Here is a 22707-nt window from a genome sequence, read left to right on the forward strand (position 1 = left end):
GACTGAAATTGGGATGCTTTGGAAACACCAAAAAATGTGCACTCTTAAACATGTAAGAGGAGGGTGGCAGAGCCTTGGAGCACGGGTCAGTGGGAGGTGGAAGGGAATGTACCAACAGCAAGTGAGAGATGATCATGAGGCTGAGAGTACATCACAGCTGGCCTTGGAGGAACAGGCATTTCACTTGCACCTAATCTGGCAGAGATATCACAGAAATTATTTAAGCAGAGAGGTAGGCTTGGAAAAATAGCTTTGCAGTAGCAGGCAAGGATTACATGAAAGCCAAGGAGAATCCTGCAGTAACAGAGATACAAAAGGAATGTTTAACCTTGTGAATAAAATCTTTACGTTACTGAGTACACACACCCAGATTTAAGCAGCACCTGGATACAGGACAGTCCTAGACTGATGATACTCTGTCCTCATTCTAACTCCTAATAATAAACATCAGTGCCATTTTTCCAGATTTCCTTTTTAAAGATTAAAAACTGAGTTCTAAAGGAGATTTGGATGCATTTTCCCCTTTTACTGAAGAATAACACAACAGAGGACCATTTCAAGACACAAATGAGAGGCACACAGCAGAGAGCAACAGAGGAAGTTCTCCAAGGCTTAGGGTGAAAGTGCAAGTTCTGTATCTCAATCCCTCCCAATGGGCAGATTGGCACAAAAGTCTGAACCTCTTTAAACACAAGGATGTGTTGCACAGTGTGATAACAGGTGGCTGCTTCTTTTACATGACTACAGGAGGGAATAGCTATGAGAGAGATTTTTGGCAGATCCAATATACTGTAACCAGCTGAGTATCATTTTTCCTCCTCCCTGCTTTGTGTAGAGATGATCTCCTCCAGCACCTCTCCAATGTAATTGCCAATACATTCCTTGCCCACGTGTGCTCAGGGAGCTGTGATTCATTCAGGTATGCACAATCCAGAGCCCAGGGAAATACAGCGCTGTTCTGAAACTAACAGCAGCCATACAACTTCAGTGACTGGCTTTTGATCTGACAGCAAGCAGAGGTATGGTACAGTTCAGCTCCCTTTAACATCTCCAATGACACGTACCCTTCCTTCTTTATTAATTTATAACAAGCTCACAGCTTTTTCCATGTGCCTTCAATTATTAAAGGAAAGGGACAGGGAGCAGGCTTTAACAGCAGTGTTAAAGACTAAGCACAAAAATGCACTCTTGTGTGATAAATTTATCAGTAGTCAAGCTTTCCATTTGAGTTTTTAAACACCAGAACACAGCTCAGTCCAAAGTCTGTGCAGAGAATTTAGCAGCCCAGAGCCTGATGTTAATAACTCAGCAGCTCATTGGATACCCAGTAAAGTCTTCAGGCACACAGGTCAACATGGCTTTCAGCAGTAATTTTCCATCAATGCTCTTTGCTTCCTTTCTAATTCAAGTCAGTCTCTCACCATTATTGATCAAAAGATAGAAACCCTTAATAATTTCTTCTTCGGCAAACTAGACAAGGTTTGATTTATTTACATCACATCATAGCACTTGCTATCAAATATAACTTCCATGCCATAACTGAGGAAAACCAGGATCCTGTTGGTACTATGCAACTTGCACAACTCAGTCACAGGTGTCTGCTTGTTTCATGTGGCTGTGGAAATGCACCTGAGGGCTTATTTTTGACAGATACTGATCTACTTTAACCAAAGGATTTTAAGTGGTTCAGAAATGCTTTTGTACATAGAAACCCTGTGAAACAGTTCCAAGCACCTCCTCTTAGTCTCTGTCTCTCAACACTGAGATTTGCTCTGGTACGAAAGATTGAGCAACTGGAGGAAAACACAAGTCAATAGTAAGAGACGAATGCAGAAAATAAGTTAATAAGAGCAGAATGTGCAGGCATGGACCACACCTCTGCCTGTGGCTCTGCTGTGAATGAGGTTAGACATCTGGGAAAGAAAAGCCAGAGACAGAACTGGTTCAATATCAGCCGAATCTAGTTCATTACTGAGGCATTTCTACAGCAATGCTGGGTGATGTATCTGGAGGTTTTGGAGGCTTTGTTTTTACAATTGATGGAAGAACACAAAGGTTTTTTTCTACCTTCAAAGACGACAAATCTCATTTTACAGACCTAACAGGACTCTAATATGTCTCAATGTCTCAAGCACAATATCTCAAGTTTTACTTTGGGCAGTTCAAAGGACCCCAAAATGAAGGTTCGGACAGGAATGGCAAAATTTGAACAATATAACTGAAAATGACGGAGAGCTGGGAGAAGTTTCTGAGATTTTAGAACTCACCTTGAGAAGAGCAAGAGTGAAAACCCACAGTATTTCAAAATTATACTTGCCACTTTGTTAGATCTTATTACACCATGATTTAATACCGTAAGGTTTATGTCAGAGAACACCATTTTGCTTTTGGAGTAAAACTGGAATCTCAAACAAATCTGTCTTTGAATCCAGAAGAGGCATGATTAATTCATCTCCTGTCCTCAGTGTCCATAGGTCTCTGGAGGAACAGAAAATTGCTAGGGAAAGGCAGCACACTTGAAAAGCCCAACTCTCATAATTAAAAGAGCAGCAGCTATATTCACTTGTTCAACCTTCATTCAGCCTGTTGCTGAGTTCCATTATTAGCCTTTAATTAAATCTGCATGACCTTGCAGATTTTCCCATTGGATTCTTGCAATTGACAGAAAAGGCACTAAATTTATTAATCTTTTTCATTGTTTGCATTATTCTGTACATCAGATAAATCCAACATGAGGTCTTGTAAAAAAATCCACAGTCCTTTATGTGCTGTACTCATCCAAATGCCCTCAAATTCCTTACAAATACAAACACATTTATTTTCAGACAGCTGTTAGGCAATATTGTCCTGTTTCCCCATTTTACTCCTAAAGTACAGGAAAATTATTGGAAGTGAAGATTAATAGTAGTGATAATCACTCTGCTGCCTGACATAAAACTTTTGGCCAGTGTGATCAGCAAACAAAGTGCTTGCATCTCAACTTGTGCTGGCTGCAACCCACACCCCAAAAAAGTCTCTTCTGCCCCCCAAAAGGAAACCCCTTTAATTTTTTGTTTAGAATAAATCACTCCAAAACAGGCATAAGGATTTTAGGAAGAAATATTCCCTGAGGATGATGCCAGGTTTTCTCAGCAGGGTCTTTGACTATGAACTCCTTTTCATTTGACATGATATATGCCCTCAAATTTCATGCAAATTTGGGGAATTTTGAAGTCTGACATTCCAAATTTGAATCCAGAGGAATCAAGCACAGTCTATTTAAGCAGTAAAGTCTCACACCTGTAGCTGGATTCTTCTGATTTATATCTTGTACTGATATTTTCTATTTTATATATCTAATATTTTTTGATATTGTTGTACTGATATTTTCTATTTTATATATCTAATCTTTCTCAGTGTCACATCACGCCTTTTAGCAATCTTTGCCCTGAAAAAGTGGGTGTCTCCTGGTGCCTGCGAAATTTCATTCCAGTAATACATGCTTATGACCTCTGTATGTTTTTCATCTTGAACAGACCTTACAAACTACGTTGCAAATGCCAGTACTATCCTAGTACATTGCTCTTTTCTATCTAATTTAGTTGCTGTGGTAAAGGTTGGACATGGTTGATCGGATACATAGTAAACAAATGTTCCTGTGAATCTCACTTCAATTCTGCATAACAGAAGCCCCCACAAGCCAACAGATGTATTTAATGCACTGGCAGAACCTGCAGTTAGGCTGAATTTCTTTTCTTTTAAGAAGCCTCTTTGCAGACCTGTTTCTTCTTATACCAAAGAAATGCAGAACTGCAGATATAGGCTTTGTCTTGAAGCCATTGATGGAGGCAAATTGTTTAATCATCTGTTTTTTTTCCCTTGGACACTCTCATGTCAGTACTAGCATTTGCAATTTTATGGATCGGTAATTTGGAAGGAGAATGCACACTAAAAAAAGGTAAGACTACAAACTAGTGTCTCTAGTTTTGGGAAGACTTTAGCTCTTGTTTAAGGCGATGTTCCTGCTCTGCATTTCAAAGGGTGGAAACTGGATCTGCTGAAGAGCAGGTCTTTCTGAATAATTCCACGTGCAGACAGGTATATTCTGGATTAAGACTGATGGGTGCCCATATAGTTTATCCATTTTTATTTTCTTGTGGAGGTTACCAAAAGAGAGAAAAAGATCTTGCAGTGGTGAATACTTCTACTAAATATGGAATTTCTAGGATGCACAGACAGACTTTGCTTAGCATGGCAATTCTTTTTGCATATTTCTGACAGAAAAAGTCGTTAATAATCTCCTGCAAGTCTTTCCCCCCCCTCCAATTTAACTTTGTCTAGATTAAGTATTAGACAGTGCTCCGCCTCTCAGAAGCCCTTTCAGGAAACCATTTTCTCCTTCATTATTCAATCAAAAAGATGATTTCAGAAACTGCAAGGTTGTAGCTAGAGATAGAAATCAAAATTAAGGACCCCTTCCTTAGTCCACTTACACCAACACTTCAGCATATATATTGAGTTCTATAATGTCCATCTAAATCCAGTGGTTTAAAGGAAACTACTCTTTGTGGCAAGAGCTTATCTCTGGAAAAATAAGTATTCTTAATTGGAGCTAACTTGAAGGGAAATACTAGTGGAGATGAGGCAGGCTTTAGTTATTCCTATAAGCTAGAATTAGTGTCTTTGTGGTATTGTCTTCATAAAAACAATGAAAAAATCAAATGTGGTATGGTATTCATGTTCCCTGACTCCCAGATGATATCAATCTGCAGCCTGTGCAATTTGTAACAGTAGAAATACACAGCCCAAACTCCTCTGATGCCCTCAGCTGCCCACACAAGTTCCCTTACCGTGCTTAGCACCCAGGACCCGTGTGCTACTCGCTGACATTGAAAACAGACCCTGTCCCAAGCCTTTGCACGCTGCTGCAGCCGACAGCTGGAAGTCTGCTTTGGCTCTGCTAAAGTGAAGCTAAAAGAAAGCCAGACCTGATTTTTTTGGCTGCAGATACGCTGAAAGAAATCAGTGAAAAATCCGAAGGCAACCTCAATCCACGCTGTGGCTGTGGCCTGCAGCAGTCACTACAGCTGCTGTGGTGTGCCATGAATTTCCCCTGCTCTGCTTTCCTGCTGCTCACTCACGCTGTGGTGGATTTTCTGCCCCAACCCTGCTCACCCTGGGAAGGCAGCATGGCCAACAAAACCATCCTGGATCATCTCCGGCTGCTTCTGCTTGTTGATTGCTACTGGGCAATTCCACACTGCTTAGAAAGAACATCCCATGCAATGATAATTCAAAGCAAAGGCCAGCAGACAGCCTGAATATTTCTGCGTCATGGAGGACTTCGTAAAGGGCAAATTCTTCCATTTCTAAAAACAAGAATTCTTCTCTTCTTATTCTAGGTCACTTGTGGAACCACACAGATAACAGATCTCAACAATATGTCACTAATGATAAGGCCTGGGGCTTTCAGAAGGGTTTCTGAAGGCAGGCATTTTATTTAGGTATTTTATTTATTAGGTGTCTAAACGGAAAAGGCAATTTTCACCTGCTATTTCCAAGACTCACCTCTGAAAGCACTAGCCCTGCTATTACTGCTATACTTGGCTATTGAAAAATCAAGCAGGCTGCTCTGGGTGTTGCACCAGGGAAAGGAAAAGTGCAGTGGTCGTTGTAAACACTGATTTGCTCAATAGGCTGGTACCAGCCACAGCACCCTGTGTGCCACAAACACTGCTATTTTCTGACTGACTGTGACCACACAGGACTGAGTCACCTAATTCGTAGCTGCCAGTGCAATGTAGGCAGTTCACAGGCTGGAAACAGCAGACTGGATTTTATCCCAAAACACACTTCCCTGCTCCCTACTCCATGGAAATTTTTGTTGCAGCTGAACAGCTTGCAAATAACAAAGTCTAAGCACAGGCAAAGGATGATTTTGCAAAACGTAGAATTGATCCTTGGCTGCACCATGGATTCTGGAGCTTGGCACCTGGATGGTGCTTCCCCACAATCTCCTCTGTGGTTCAGCCATCCCTAGGGGAAAATTCAACAGTCACTATTCCAGATGGTAAAATAATTACTATTGGCTGCAGAAATTAAATGCCACTGAGCCATAATCAAAATATTGTTTTGTTTTCAAAGAACACTTCAGCTGAAAGACCACCGAGTCTGTCTCTGACTGTGCTGTGTCTCGACACACGGGAGGAAAAATACATAGCCTTGTTTCCACTTTTCTCTGTTCTCACCTGAATGACTGGATCAAGGTTAAACAACCACAGACAGAACGAAAAAGATCACTGAACAGGAATGGAAATGTGAAATGCGTCAAATCGCATTCTTTTTTTTTCTTTTCTTGTTGTCAGAAGTGCTCAGGGGTTGTGGCCAACCAGGCAAGAACAGGCAGGCTGTCTGCAGAACGGGACATTTGTGACGGTGAAGTCCTATTGGGGCTTTTTTGGGACAGTTACATATAAGACAGCAAAGGAATGGCTCAGAACTACAATCCCCACCTACAATGTTTCTTTTCCTTTACACTTACGGTAACGATGTTTGGGCAACAGTTTGCTTTTTTCAGTTCCCACCTACGATTCATTGTGAAACTTTGTGAGATTGGCCATGTTATAATGTACTCCATGAGTATGTGGATAAAGATATTTTTCCTCAACACCTTTTTGCTGTATTCATGAACCTGTCCATTCTTTGGGTCATTCCTTAGGGGTAGAACATAGGTGGCATTGCTCTGGCAGAAACCTTCTGCTATCCCTCTCATGTTTATTACTGTGTGTATGAAACGGATGGTTTCTGAAATAATTAGTCTGAAATCAAAGTTTCTACCCTAACCCTGAGCATGGGTGTAAAGGAAAGAAATTCATTTGGCTATACTACAGGACAGCTTTCCAAACTATACAGTGAGTGCTGCTATTTTTTTTTTTTTACTTCGTAAGAATAAAATCCTTATTTTAGGTTGCCTAGGCCTCTGATTCATATAAATGTAAATTTAAATTAACTTCACATTCACTGATGTTAAGTCACTTTATTTTATTAAATTCAGAACTTCATGGAATATCTGAGTCCTGGTCTGCTTAGTGAACCTCGACTATCTATGGTAGCAACCAAGTAAAAAACCTCTCTTATGCCACTCCCAGCTGCAGAAATTATACCTAAGGAAATACCCTCTGACAAAGTCTTCAGGAATAAACATTTCCAGTAGACAGATAATATAATTTTAAAGGCAACCTTGAATGAGAACCTTTGACATCTGACAATCTTTTCAGTACCTATGGATTACCTGCTGCTGGAAAACTCTCACGTGGCTGAAGACTGCTTTGGCAGATGAGTTTGTCTTTCATCGTCTGTAATTAAGACCAAATCTACAAAACACCTGTCTATACTACCCTCAGAAATACAAATCTGTGAGCAAATTTGTGTTAGAATAAAAATTTACTGCTATTCATGTATGGGATTGCAAATTGTAAGGCGAAACAGTAAAAGTGACAAAAGATCAGCCTACGTGTTTATATTTCACTTCATTAAAAGAAAGGTACCTTTAAATCCCTTATTATATTGACTTGTTCTTTTTTGAACACTGCCTTTTTGTCATTCACAGGCTTAATCTTCTTGTGGGTAGTTACAGCTTTGGTCATCTCTTACTCATCATCTGGGTAGAGATGTACATTACCAGGGTACATTTCTAAGCTAAAGACATGGCCTGGGCGATGAAACCCATAGAAAGTGTTAATGAATGTTCTCAGGGTCCCTTTAGCCACAAAGCAGCACAAGTTTTCACACACTGACACGTGTTGGCAAGGAACAGACTGACACCCACGTGTGCCCAGGTGTGAGCTCAGTGACCACAGAGCCCTGAGGGATTTCTGGAGGTGCAGGTTTTGACACTTGTTGACAGAGATCTCCTGGCTGGTCTCAGGTTTTCCTTCACTGAGGAAAGGGGGGCACCAATGTGCATGTGAAAGGAAATGTTAGCTCCCTGGTAAGAGCTGCAGTGTTCGTGTTGCTGTAGCTTTTGTGACCTATGGGTGTGAGTAAATCCAGGTTTGTAAAAGGAAGCTTTCATTTCTGCCCTTAAGAAATGTTTGCTTACCAGTGTGATAGCTCAGAGACTTAAAATACACCAAAAGCATGAAAAATAAATATATTCTTTTCTCTCTGTGATATATTCAGCTTGAAATTCAGTTATGGACTGTTAGGGGATTTCATTTTTCCCCACATGAATATGACTACCCTTAGAACGCTAAGAAGAATATCTATTATAAACTAGAACAGTAAATTCCTCCAAACAAAGCACACTAGTTTAATAATGTAAAATTATTTTTAAATTAATCATAAACAAATCATGTCTACCATCTTTGCAGCAGATGCAGTTGGTAAATATATAAAATGTAGCTCTAATAAAGTCTGTAGATTGTGAAAACTTGCTTAATCTTAGAATAATAGAACAGTTTTGGTTGGAAGGGACCTTAAAGCTCATCTAGTTCCAACACCCCTGCCATGGGCAGGAAACCTTCTGCTAGATCAGGCTGCTCAGAGCCACATGCAACCTGGTCTTGGAATACCTCCAAGGATGGGGAGTGCACAACTTTTCTGGGCAACCTGTTTCATGCCTCACCACTCTTATAGTAAAGAAGTTCTTCCTAAATCTAATCTAAACCTACCCTCCTTCAGCTTAAAGCCATTCTCCCTTGTCCTATGTACTTGTGAAAAGTCCCTCTTCAGCCCTCTTGTACCTTTACATACTAGACCCTTTTCTGGACCCTTCCTTCTCCAAGCTGAACAACCAAAGTCTCTGCCTGTCCTCAGAGGAGAGGTATCCCAGCCCTGTGATCAACTCAGTGGATCTCCTCTGGACTAGTTCCAGAGGCAGGTTGGTTGGCAATGCTAGCAGAGCCAATCTGGGGAAACTGTCAGCACGTGGAGTTTATGTGCAGCTGCAGATCTCACAGCAGCACTGCTGCCGCTGTGCCTGTGCCAGCATGGGAAGTGTGTCCTGTCAGCAGCATTGCTTCTGGCCACACTCAGCACTGATCCTTCTTCATAATGCCCCCTCCCACCACCTTCACGAGTATTAATTAAAAGCGATTCATAAAAAGCTTTCACCAGGCAGCAGCTGATTTCTAGTCCAGACAGCACTCAGTGACAGAGCCAAGGAGCTCGGCCATTCAACCTCGTGTGCCCTTTCCGCAATTCACAGCAAGTATGTCAGCACTGCCATAAATGTCACACCTCCTGTGACAGGGCTTCGTGGCAGCTTCCACTGACTTTTATCACCCTCTTAGTCACCCTTCCTCCTGGAGTCACCAGGCACTGCACTGACCTGTAGGAGCCAGGGCTGGCAGCCAAGAAGCAGGGGCCCAGGAAGAGGCTCATGCCACTTCTCTGCTCCACTGCTCTCACCTGGGTAGCAAAGCTTGGTTACTTCACAATCTTCCCTGCAATAATTTTGAAAAAAGCCTGTTAGGGAAATGGAAAACTTAAAAGAGTGTTTCAGTACCCTTTATTCACTACTGCACTTAAGTTTTTTATTTAAATCCAGTGCAATTTGTTGTGAGCTCAGGAACTTCCCTTACCCTCACAGACCAATCCCCCAAATGCACCCAGTCCAGCTAGTCCACCAAACACTGCTGGGTCTCCAGAGTGCTCCTGCGGCTGATGCACAGCTCAACTTCCACCAAAGCTGATCTGTGGACTCCCTCTTTGGGGATCATTTGGTAACAGAAAACCGCTCACCATATAGAACTGGAAACAGACTTCACGCCAGACCGGACTTTTGGTCTGATTTGATCAAGAGGGACAGGAATTTTGGTGTAGGTAGGGGAATCACTGTACTTTAAAGATCCAAAGAAGCCAATGTACCACCAGATTCAGGCATCAATACTGCTTGCCAAGCCTTACTGAGGCTGCAGAAACAGTCACAGCCTTTGCCCATGCGAAGGGAACTACAAGGTCAGATCCTGCTTGAGGGGTCTGAAAACCAGCCCTAGTACCCAGCTGGCGTAGCCCTGGCAGGCTGTGGCACCAGGCACTACTCCTGTATCTGAAGGAATGCATGACAGGCATCACTGTCCCCCAGGTCTGATGTTTTCTTTTCATCCCTCTGCTGTAATTGAAGTAGAGATGATGTTACCAGTGTGCCTAATTGTACTCAGCCTCACAAAGGTCTTGCCCTGATGATGTTGAGGTTCCACAGCTTGTGTGTCACATAAAAAAAGCAGTGCCCCACACTGGCTTTAAGTGTGTTGCATTTTGACTGTAGTTATTGTTATGTTTTATTATATATTTACTTTTACCTAAATTTTCTATAATCTGATATATGCTTCAAATATTTCATGAAAGAAGTAAAAATAACCTTCTAATTTACCGACAAAGTAATCTCCCAAAATGAATCAGTAAAAGCCATTTTCAAGTAAAATGATACGACATTGCCAGAACGACAAGCACAGAATTGCCTCACAGATGATAAACCAGTACTGAATTTGAAAAACCTCATGTAGACTTTCTATTGTGAATCATCCTTTTAAAAATTATTTTTAGCTAGAGGTTGAAGATAGGGTGATTAATCCCATTCTGAAATTGTTATGTTTCAATACAATACAACTTTGTTTTCTGCAACATCTTTTAAGCAATACTGGGAGAGCAGAATAAGAATTAAGTCCCAGCAGAAGAGAAAAACAAGTCTGGGGATAAAAGGGGGCATTTTTCCATCTGAGATTTATTAAGAAGTGGAGCAGCAATGAGGCAGTTTTACAAAAAAAGCCTCTCTCAAGGCAAACAAAATTAACCTGTTTAAAACAAAACCAAGGTTTCTGAAGGCAGAGAGAGAAATGGTCAGTATTAGGTGAAAAAGAGGAAATTGGGAAATACAGGCTTTACAAACAGTGAGGCCTTGGGAGCTGTTCCTTCGCCATCAGGGGAGCACAGGGCTTGTGATGTGGACAGGCCATAGCAAGAAATGAGCAGGATAAGTCAGGTTTGGGAGTGCATCTCTTGCCCAAAATGAGGATGTCTGGCTTTGAGACTTGTAGCAAGGAAGCTGAAACAAACCCACAAATTTTCTTGCTCAGACAGCCTGAGTGACTGTGGGTAGCCACTAGCTGTGACTAATGCTACAGTGTCTGCCAACACCATGCAGGTCCTGCATCTTGCAGCAGGACATACAGGGTTGGCACTGAAGGCACACACTCAGGTACCTCTTACCTATAAATTTAGGAGGAAAATATTGCCTGTACATTTAATTCTCAGAGCCTTGGGTAAACTAATGTATTTGGTGAAGTCCTCCCAGGAAAACTGCCGGCCTTTCGTGTAAAAACTCTCTAGCTCCTGGTTGCCCTTTCAGGCAGTTTTGCAGCATATAAACAACAACAAGAACATTGGTGAGGAACAAGGCATTAATGAGGTCAAGCTTTCAGGTTATTTACTTCCCTCCTAGGTAATGGTCTATCAAAATATAGATCACCCCACCCTAGTTTCAAAACACCAACATGCAGCACTAAGGTGGGGTAACCCAAGGGCATTCCCTCCCTACTGTTTTCTTAAGAAAACATTATTCTTGATCTTTATTCAAGCAAGAGCAGATGGGCTCAGAAACAACGTCTATGAGACTCACCTCAAAGAAAATCTTGATTGCTGCTTTATGTCTTGAAGCTCTCAGGGGTCAGGGATTATGGGCAGCTTTCCTGCATGCCAGCTTTTTCCATTTCTAAGAGGCAACTGAGCTTTATCCTGCTTTGCTGCGCATGCTATAAAGCAGCAAAGAAACAAATAGGAAGATATATATTTTAAAAAAATTATATGAAATATTTTAAATTTACTTAGATTTCTAAAGCAAATAAAGTGGTTTGACATACACAAGGCTGCTTGTCATGGAAGCAGTATCCAAAAGGAAACACGCTCATTCTCTTGTGCAAGCTAAGTTAGAAAATGCAACCTCCTAGTGATTTTTCTTAGCTCCCAAGTAAATCCACCAAACCCTTCCCCTGAGCCTCACATCTCCCTAAATCTCAGCCTTGGCAAGGACAGACTATGCATGTATTTCGTAAAATCTTTTGTAAGAAGACTGCATGGGTTTTGAATTGAAAGCTCTCAAGGTGTTTAATAATTTAGAAATAATATGACAATAATTTAGAAATAATATAACAATTTGTCTTTTGAGTTATTTCCTACTGTATCCTCTTGATGAAATGAAGGCTGTACACCTTCACAATTTTCCATTTAGACAGAATTCCACCAGTTTAATCAAAGTGAAACATTAGGTACTGTTATGGTCCTTATACCTTCAGATTTCCTTGCTGATAACCCACATACTATCCGTTAACCCATTGCATCATTCACAAGAATAAACAACCTGGTCTCTGCATACAGGAAGTTCAACAAAAAGGAAATAGACAGTATTAGTTTTCATGTACATATTTTCACCTCTGCAGAGATCAGACTGACATATTTTCACAGATCAAGGTGGTCCTTCAGGTGTGCCTGTTAAGTTCCCTATGGATACAAAAAAGCACTTCCTATTTTTAAAGTATGAGCCTTTTTCATTTAAACCACCATTACCTCACTCCCACTAAAGGATGGAAGTGATGGTCCATAAGGGTAGCAAAAGTCAGATTTACATCCTATTCACTGCTGTCATCTGTACTGCAATATTAAGGGTTAGTTCTTGTGTAAGGCCAAAGATCAGCACTTCACGTGTTCGAATGTACACAATGGAAGGGGCAATGGACAATATACCCATTTACTTGGAGACACAGACTACAAAATCCAGATTTTTTTACTTAATAAGGTAAGGAAGTCTTTCCTCAATTTCAGAAAAGGAAGGTGTTTAATACTCTGCTCTGCATAGGTGGAAGCCCTTCCAGACTCTTAGATTAGCTCCTCACTTCAGGCACAGAACCACATACCCTCTTTCCAGGTATGTAGACGGGAGAAGGACTCAGTGAACTTTCCAATGGAACATGCAAACAATTATTCATGAGCAACAAATTAGCAATGAGAAATTGTAGGCTTTGTCCCTGCCAGAAAAGAACAAATGTGATTTAATGTAACCAGAGAATCCATAATTAAACCAATTTTATCACTGTTGAGTGTCCCAGTTCCAGCGAGGATGGAGCTGCCTTTCTTCACAGCAGCGCCATTGGGGCTGTTGTTTGGATTTGTGACTAAAATACACTCACAAACACATCAGTGCTTTGTCTGTGGCTGAACAATTCTTGCACAGCACCAAGGCTCTGTCCAGAAGGTAATTTGTTGCACACTTAATTTTGGTCTAATTAGTCTAAAGACTAATTTTTCAGTCTCTCCAATAAACCTTTAGTGGGTTGGAATCACATTATTTGGTCCCTAAGTTAAAGATTATCTTGCAATGAATCAATACAGGCAGAAGATCATTGCTTGGGGAATTTTGGTGGATGTCGGAGAATTCCTTGAAATGTAGCAGACAGCAGGCTAAAGAGTGAGTCAGTGCAGCTACTCAGAAGGTCAGGAATAGTAGTGCTATCCCTGGGGTTAGGGAGCACTGCTCCATACCACATCCAGCCCCAGACTGTGCTGGGCAGGACCTGCCTTCCCAAGGCCCTCTGTGTGCATGCACTTATTTGACCTCAACCCCATAGAAATTGTTGACATTTCTTCTGAGAAAGCACAAGAAGATGTCATGTTCCCAAAAATGAAGGTCCTTTGTGCAGCTGATATTTTTCCCTCTGCTCATTTTCCCTCATGCCGCCTCAGGAAATAAGCACTTGTACTTTGAACGCCTCCCTCTTTTCCGATAAAACAGTTTCCCTTAGAGCTAAGATACTTGTCACTCTCAGGATGCTAAGTGGAAACAGTGTCCTCTGCAAACAAACCCACAACACAGAGACAATGAAATATTGTCTCTCCACAGGACTGGACAGGAGATAGTTTTTAAAGGTGCTTCTGCATTGTTTTTTCACTGTAGCTCTGGTGTAAGTCAGCCAACAAAAGAGAAGAGGTGGCAAAAAAGTGAAGCAGCTGAACTCACAGGTGTAGGGAGTTTTCACCTTCTATCTCTCAGCAGAATATCTATATTATTATTTTCTGGGGATAAGTGCATTTAGAGCTGCTGACACTATTCACAAGTCCACTAGAGAGCAGTTATGCCTCACACTCAGCAAGGTTCTATTTTAATTCGTTTCTCTGACATTTATTGCACTTCACTCAAATGACTAATCAGCCCTGGGAAGCTTTCTCAGTACTAGACTGAGAGGCAACAGAGGTGTGGATTCAGCTGCTCTGATTTACACACGGATATGTGAATGCCCACCCCTAGCACTGAGCTGCTCTTGCTCATGCAGTGTTGCTCCTGAAGAAATCTTGGCTCATAGGAGAAGAAATGTGAATCAACACCCTGGAGGAGCAAGTTCCCTTGAGTCCCTTCAGTAAGGAATATGCAGATTTCTTGGAAGAAGTCCAGGGCAAGAGGCAGCCAAAGGAACTGTCATTCCAGGCAATGGATTAAATGAGAACAGAAAAATAGCTAAATATGGCTCTTTTGCCCCATTTTCAATAGGTGCAATAAAGTGCTGTGTAGGTCTAAAGAACGAATAAGGCACAGCAGTCCACAGCAACCCATATTAGGCCATTTTCCACTAACTTATGGAAGATTTTAAGTAACACTGAAAAATTATTTACACTAACAAGAAGACAATGTATTGTATGAAATACAATTTTATACAGAGAAGACAATTTAATGTACAAAATATTGGCTTCTCCTAACCATCCTCTCAGCCTTAATAAAAACATTGAAGTTTTCTTTCTTTAAACATCAAGGAGCAGCATAAAGATAGTTTGAATTCCAAAAGTTTCACTATTTATCTTTTTGTCAGAGAAAAAGGAAACTACTACCTGTCCAAACAGCTGGTGAATCCACATTCCCTAGCCTGGTAAATTATGAAAATTGTCCTGGCCCTGTTAGAAGCAGACAAAAATTATTAAGGCAGAAGTTCTTTCACCTTTAACCTACATTATCCCTGCCCCCTATGAACTGCCTTGAACTACCTGGCTATTTCTACTTTGGCATACTGGCTTACTGACCTTCTTTTTTTATATCAGATCACCCTCCTGCATCAAGTAGGAAGGGCAAGAACCAACTTCAGGCTTTTTATACAGAAGGTCTGGTTTTACTTGTGTCCTTTTTCTTTGTCCACCATTTTCTGTAATACTGGTTACTTACTGTATATAACCCTGGCACTGTTTGCCATCAGTGAAAAAAAAATTCCAGAGCATGTGTACTGAATCATAAAATTCTAAGAAAGCACAGAGAATGATTATAAATATTAGACTGATCACCTAAACAAGAGAGAGCATCTGAGTTTTTTAATATGACAGAAACCATATGAAGTGGTATAAAACACACTGCAACTATTGAGATGAGCAAGGAAAAAAAAGCTCACTGCAGGTTGGACATTCTGGACATTTTAAACAATGAAGAAAGGTTTATATCCCAGCTTTAAAAGCTATTTCAAATAAAATTTCATAATTAAATATAATTAATGGAAAATTGAAATGATCATATGAAAGTGTCAGCACAGAACATTTTTATACTTCTATTTATTTATTAGCTTTGGCATAAATTGGCCAAACTTAATAAAATCAATCAGGATATGATGAACAGAGCTCAGAGGGAAAGTTTGCACACTGAACTAGGTCTAGCAATAAAGGAGAAAACAGTGCAGCTCAGACAATAAGTAAGGAGAGCATGCCATCCATGGCACATGATTACAGCAGAGGGTAGAATTGTTTAATCTCTGCTCAATTTAAAGTGAAAGGTGATATTTCTCTCAGTGTGGCCAGATCAGTCGAGGAGAGGGCAATGGCAAGAGACAAGAAAAAATCTCCAGGGTCTGTCGCTTCTCTGCCATACTCTGCATTTTTCACAGCACGTTCTTTAACCTTTCCCTGCAGATCCACCACAAACAGTGTTTGCAAGCACATCAGCTTCCTTTGATGTCCGGGTATTGTTTTGGAAATTACATCTTTGTCTCCTTTTTTCTTCAGGCCTTCTCTGAGATTCTCGTGAGTTCTCCTGTTCTTAGGTTAAATGTTTCCACTTCCCTTCACGTTTTTGCCCATTGTGCAGAACAAAGCATTTTGCAGCCTTTGGAGTGCCATCAGCATCTCTTCCGACTTTTCAGCTGTGCCCTCAAACATAGGGGTTCAAACCTGCAGAAGGGGAGATTTAAGAGATGTAACTATCCTGGAAGGCTTACCTACCAAGTAGAAGAGGCACTGACAGCGTTTTTCCATGGGTTGAGTAACCAAGTACTTGTGTAATCCTTATGATAATCAGAAGAGGAAGATCCGGGAGTGGAAACTGAGCTATATGGAAGGAATGATGAATCCTATGTGTGGCAAGCACATTTCTCTCTCTCTCAGGATTTTTATAAAGGTGCACAGAGAGAAGTGAAAGAGAAAACAATTTCTATTTCTGCTCCTTGTTTTTCTCTTGTGGAATGTGTTTGGAGATTGTTTACCTAGAGCGAATGCCTGGTTGGATCACAGTGGATTGTTTGGGCCTGATGGCCAATCGGATCCACCTGTGTCTGGACTCTGGCGAACAGGATCACGAGCTGGGAGAGAGTTAGATATGATAGTTAGAGAGAGTAGCATGTAGTTTTTAGTATCCTCTTTTATATAGTATATTAATGTATCATAGCATAATTATAATGAAGAAATCATTCAGCCTTCTGAAATAAGTCAGACATCATCATTCTTCCCATTGGGTTCGCCGACATCTACAACACCTATGATATTACTTCTGGGTAAAATCTGTGTGCTTCAAAAGAAAGCTAATCCTTGGTTATCTGCCTATCGGCATATGTTGCAATGATAATGGGACAAATGTGATTTTCAAAAGCCACCATTGTTCTGGGCTAGGATCTTCAGTGCCTTCTTGTTTGCCTTTGGTTTTCTACGAGTTAGCTCAAAGAAACAGCACTGTCCTGCTCAAGGAATGGGTATCAATTGTACAGTCTGCAAGAAGCTCATATGTAACAGGCAAGAAACATGTCCTCGACCAGAAGAGTATTTTTAGAGACCAGTTTTACTATTTTCTTGTATATTCATCTACAGATGCAGTCATCATATTTACTGTCTCAGATTTATGAAAAGAAAACACAAGCAGGACAAGACACCTTAATTTTCCAGTCAACAAGTACAATGTTAGAGTAACACTTTAAATATTTTTCCTTGAAAAGGAACAACTCTCTGGGATGGACCAATGAGATAGTAATGAGGAATTAAAATCTATGGTCTTTTATTGATGTTTTGATATGGAAATTACTGAAAATTATTAAGGTGAATCTTGCAGTCATCCCTCTGAAATAGCTAAGTGGGTGATCACACTTTCAATCTTTATTCACAAAGAACGCTTTGACTAATTTTTTCAGACAGATTTTGGTACTCCCACAAACACACTGAGTAGTTTTTTCTCACACAAATAGTAATTTCACTTACATTTCAGCAAGAAACTTTGTTTTATTAATTTGAACGTTATTTTTCTTCCCCTTTGTTTTCTATCCAGAGGTCTTTGCTCATTTTTAATTTATTCCCATAGGTTCACTTAGAGGGAATGGTGTACATGCTTCTGGGAACTTCCCTGGCAGAGGCAAAAATGTTGTTGGTGAAAACTCAAAGTTTGGGCAGTCACTGCAGCCACTGCTGCCGACAGTGAAGGGAATGGGATTTGCCAGTATTAGAGGTTCAGTTATCCTGTTCTGCTGCAGCTCAGCTTTCTGCGGAGTTACAGGATGGGAGGCACTCACCAGAGTAGAAGGGAGGAGAGTGAGGGAAGGAGTAAAGGCTCATACAGGTAAATCCATGGCTCTCCTGGCTCCAGTAAAGTGATGATTCTGTCATCCTGAGAATCAATTCACTAAATGCGGTGCAGAACTCAACTACAGAAGGAAAAGCACTCAACTTATCAACTGTGCCATTATGTTTTATTTGGATTGGTACCGCTTCTGCTGCAGCTCCCTCTCTCTGTCTTTTAGATTCTTTAGTCTTGGATTTCATAAATTTAATTATTTAGACCACCTTTTAAGACTACAGATACTGCTGGTTGCCTTAAATGGTACTAGTACCATAGTTTATTCTAAATTATCTTAGATGTTTGGGGTTTTTTAAATCAAATTCTCAGGTGGAAGGTTTTTAATAATGCCTCTGTCATTTCCCACAGTTACTTATTCTATTTGTCTCCACACTTGAGAAAATGCTTTCCTCTCACATCTGGCTCTCTGTATTTAATTTAAAATTTCCTTCCTAGACCTTAATCATAACCAAGAATATCTTGATTTGTCTCACTTTTTGAGGCCAAAAATGCTCACAATGCATCTGAAAACATTTCCATTGCTGTTTCTACCGAATGCAAGGAAAATATGTTGACTTCATTAAAAAAAATAAAATTGAACCAGAGATAATTTTCATAAATTAGATGTACAGATTTCACAGCTCAGAAACAAGGATGTCGAATGTGTCCAGCTTATACAGCCTCCTACACAGAAACCACAAGGTTTCAACGACAAGTCAGTGAAACCACAGCATTCAGCTTTTTATCCAAGACAAGCTCTACCCAAGAGGTGCTGCTGCCTTGGTGTGCTGACTGCTCACACAGTAGTTTTTCCAAGGTTCGCTTAAGGTGCTGACCTGTGAAGAGAAATGAAACTCATTATGCAAACAACTGTGCTATATAGCTTCTCAAATCTGCATGTGCATGCACATAACAGATCAATCTGCAGGCACAGGCACACACATCCCTGTGTTAGATACGGCTACTTAGAGACGAAGACAGAGACTTCTGGAAAAAAAGAAGAAAAAAAGACTGTTTTTACAAAGTTACTAGCTTATCTGAAAAGGATAGCATGAGCTAGTCATCTCAGCATCCTTCAACCTCCTGTAAACAATTAAAAAGTAGATCTATTTATGAAGTTGTAAGTCATAACTAAGTGCATTTCATCACCAGAGCAATTAATGTATGAGAAACAGAAGAGTATTCCCATTGAAGAGAATTCTAGGCCAGTAAGCTTCTTCTGCATCAGGACTTTTATTGATAGAACTGCCTGAAAAGGAACAACAAATCCTGCCTGAACAAAACCATCATACCTTCAAGAATCTTAAATGTAGAAGGGTGCAGAGCTAAGATTCCCCTAAACACTCTTCCATAAAATAGTTCTGCCAGAATCATGAAATGCTATCTGCACTGGCACCAAATTGCTGTTCCTGGAACAATGCTGCTGAGTGGGAGCCACTGGGTCCCTCAGCCTCATGTGCCAAGGAGGTATTTGTTGCATAGGAGATCACAGTTGTGTTCAATAGTAAATCAAATAAGAGGGGAGTTTCAGACTTCTGGCACCTCATTTCTATTTGCAAATTTATCAGGTATGCTAAGGAGAAAATAGGGTTGACAGTGAAATGATTGCAATTAAAACAAAGCTAAACAAACAAGCTCTCAAGGCCTTTGTAAGAGGGATTTCACTGTATTGACCCAAGGCCATTGTAACAGAGGCTCCTCAGATGGTGACAAACTGTGACAGAGAGTATCAGTGACCTGAAGTAGAAATGTCTTTAAATGGCTTTGCTGCTGAATAAAGCACCTCTATTCGTACACTCTGAGAACTGCAGATGTGGCTTCTACCCCAGCCTTCCCTCCAGCTACGCAGTGTTACAACAAAGCCTCCCCTCTGCTGCAGGGGCTGAAGTACAGCACATCTGGTGGCTGATCCACTGGTCTGCAGCACACACAGAGGTGGTGCTCAGGGCAAGCTGAGGAGTTGGTGTGCAAGCAAGGATTTGGAATCACTTCAAAGGGAGGCAGACAGCATCCTCCAGTGCAATGTCACATGGCTTCTCTGTCCTCACTTCTTCTTGCTGTGCCAGGGATGCCCCAGTACCATGAGATGTGACACTGTCTGGGAAGACACAAAAGAAAGGGCAGGAGAACAGTGTGACTGAGTTCACAGGATTTGGAATCAACACTATCATTAAAAATAATTCTATCCGAAACTGAGTATAAACAGTAAACATGTATACATAGATGAAGGAGGGTACAATCTATAGTATTTTGGCAGTACCTGAAAAACAGAAAGCAGAACTAGTCAGAAATAAGTGGTTTTCAATCATCTGCTTCTACCAATAATAACCATAATAAAAAGGAGAAAATTGCATTTTATGCTGAAGATAACTTTATGTAAGAAGTATTAATAAGACCAAATCAGAGCAGATCTGCTGGAGGACGGAAAAGGGGCCATAGCCCCTCAGTGGCTGTGCCCGGTGTTTAGGTTTAGACTGTGCAAGAGAGAACAACTGCACTGCTGTGGAGATCCCACACCAGCTCAGCAGCCTCACCAAACCCTGGGAGTGACTTCCAAAAGATTCTGTAACATCAAACCTTTAATTCTGTTATCAAAACTCAAACTGTAGTGCCATTCTCATCACCATGCAAGGTATGTCAGGATATAAGGAGCCCCAGCTTCTAGTGGAACAGTTACCAGTGTACCAGATTGTGCACCAGACACATCTTGAGCCTGTAATGGTTCGGAGGTTATTTGTTTCATGCTGCTGATATTGTAACACAGAAGTGAGTCAGTCTCTTCTGACTTCTGCTCCTTCTGTTCATTAACAATAGTAAATGAACAAAGGAAGCATGTTGCATTGTTCCATTCTGCATCCTCCATTCACTGTCCAACACCTGCATGTGCTTTTTCTGATTTTTCTGATTTTCTCAACGTTTGGGATGAACATGACACACACTGATGGGTTTCAGCATTACCACATCCTTGCTTTTCACACCATAGGCTTTTCTCTTACTGGAATTATTGGGAAATGTGTTGGGAATGTTGGAAACAGACAACACTCCTGTGGTAGAAAGGTGGTGCTCTGTGGGCCATCCTTCACAAGGAGACCTGCAGACCTTCCAGGCATCAAACACCTGAGCAGCAGAAGTCCTGGCTGCCACACAGAGCAGGAGCAATGAGTTGCCTCAACCTCTCCCCATCTGTGGCTTTCAGCTGAACAACTCCTTTCTGCCCTCAAAATTTTAATAGAACTGTGGTAGCCAAACATCCTGTCAGCTGCTGCTTGTCTTCTGAACGTAGCTGCCCTCTGATAGTGGGGAAAGATTATGAGCACGACTGTAAAGAATGAAGCTCTCTGTGAAAGCTGGAACACAGCTCAGGCACAGCTCTAAGCTCTTAGTTACAAACATCAAACTGTTCAGGCCGTATGCAGGAGTTTTTAGCTGAGATGTGAAAGGAACTGCATGATATGGCTTGCTGCAGTGGCAGAAGATCCCACTTGGTCATGTAGTGAGGCTTCTTCCATCCTACATGCAGAGAAAGTTGTGACCCAGGAGGTGGGAGGCTGCTCCCAGCACTAAAGGAGACTTAAAAGGATGTGCCCACAAGAGGACAGTTCTGAATATCTGGCTCTGTGCAGGGTGGGTCTAAGCTTGTCTCAGGCTCTAGGTGTTGACAGCATGTTTCCTCAGTACAGTTTGTCATTAGTACTTGATAAGGACACAAATACATCAAACTATGTGCCTAAAAAGCATTACTGACTTGACCTAAGAGCAGGAAGGGAAAGAAATTGGCTACAAGTTAGTCCTGGAAGAACATTATGGGGAATGTAAATGGTTTTATATTGTTGCCCATTAATATTTTTGTGTGTGTCTCCACATTCAGAGTTATATTTACTCTGATTTTTTATAGCAAATACAAGTTAAGAATAGATTTTTTCCCAGGTTAGGTTTTCTCTTTACAAAGCAAAATTAGAAGACAAAAGAATTATACTGAAGCTTATAATAGGAAAATAAGATTGCAAGGGGGTAGAACTGACTTGCAAAGTTGTCAGGAATATTTTGAAGTTTTTCTAGTTTTTCTAAATCCATTTTACAGGACTATTCTTCCTAGCTTCCATTTTCCACCATAACTCTCTCCCATTGTCTCCTACAATCCCCCAAGTCACAGACAGTACATACATGAAATTTCACAAACTTAGGTTATAAAAATTCTTTGAAAGCGGCCCTGTATATTACAGACTTTTTTGGCTGAACCATAACAATGACTAAACCATGGGAAAAGCCTCCATTCAGCTCTCCTGTAAAGGAAAATGTGGGTGGGGGAACCAGGCTTTCGGAGTCAAAGTCATGCAGCTCTTGGGCGGCACCATCGCAAAGAGGAAAGATGAGGACTCGGCCCTGCAGGGCTGGGCCGGGAGGTTTCTCACATTTCCACTTTCCAGCCATCCCTGTGGGGCCGAGCCAGCAACAGTGTGAGAGAGGCTGTCATTGTTTGACTCAGCATGTTCCTAAGCCACAAGAGAGCAGTGACGTATACAAAAAACTTGCTGCTCACTCTTATCTGATAAGAGGGATATCAAGGAGTTTTCTCCACAGCCGAGACAATAGAGGAAGTGCTCCTTTGTCCTTGCATTTCACTTTCTCTGTCAGCATGGCTTCCTTGATGCAGTTCTTGTGGCCTTACAGCCTCTAACGCAAAACAGAAGACTATACAGCAGCTTTAGAGACCTGATATGCAAACACAAGTTACCACATTGTCCAATGTCCATTGTTTAACTTCCCATTTACTCCACTAGCTTTAAAACTGATCTCAGATGTAACTGATTTAATTTGGAGTAGCTCAGACAGAGCCATCTCGCTTCCCATGATTTTGGTGGAGATCTTCCTCTGCCCCTTAAAGCCCTGTG

General features: G+C 41.1%; 1 long non-coding RNA gene across 1 annotated transcript; it reads right to left on the reverse strand.

Moving 5' to 3' along the window:
• Positions 1-8599: 8599 nt before the first annotated feature.
• Positions 8600-20399, reverse strand: LOC137472635 (uncharacterized). Its single transcript, XR_010998326.1, has 4 exons — positions 16752-20399; positions 14854-16349; positions 11600-11732; positions 8600-9425 (listed from the first exon to the last, which is right to left on the reverse strand). It is a non-coding gene; the product is annotated as an uncharacterized lncRNA (long non-coding RNA).
• Between the last annotated feature and the right edge of the window lie 2308 nt (positions 20400-22707).

The sequence above is a fragment of the Anomalospiza imberbis genome, chromosome 4 (assembly GCF_031753505.1).
Source record: "Anomalospiza imberbis isolate Cuckoo-Finch-1a 21T00152 chromosome 4, ASM3175350v1, whole genome shotgun sequence".
In the NCBI taxonomy this organism is placed as follows: domain Eukaryota; kingdom Metazoa; phylum Chordata; class Aves; order Passeriformes; family Viduidae; genus Anomalospiza; species Anomalospiza imberbis.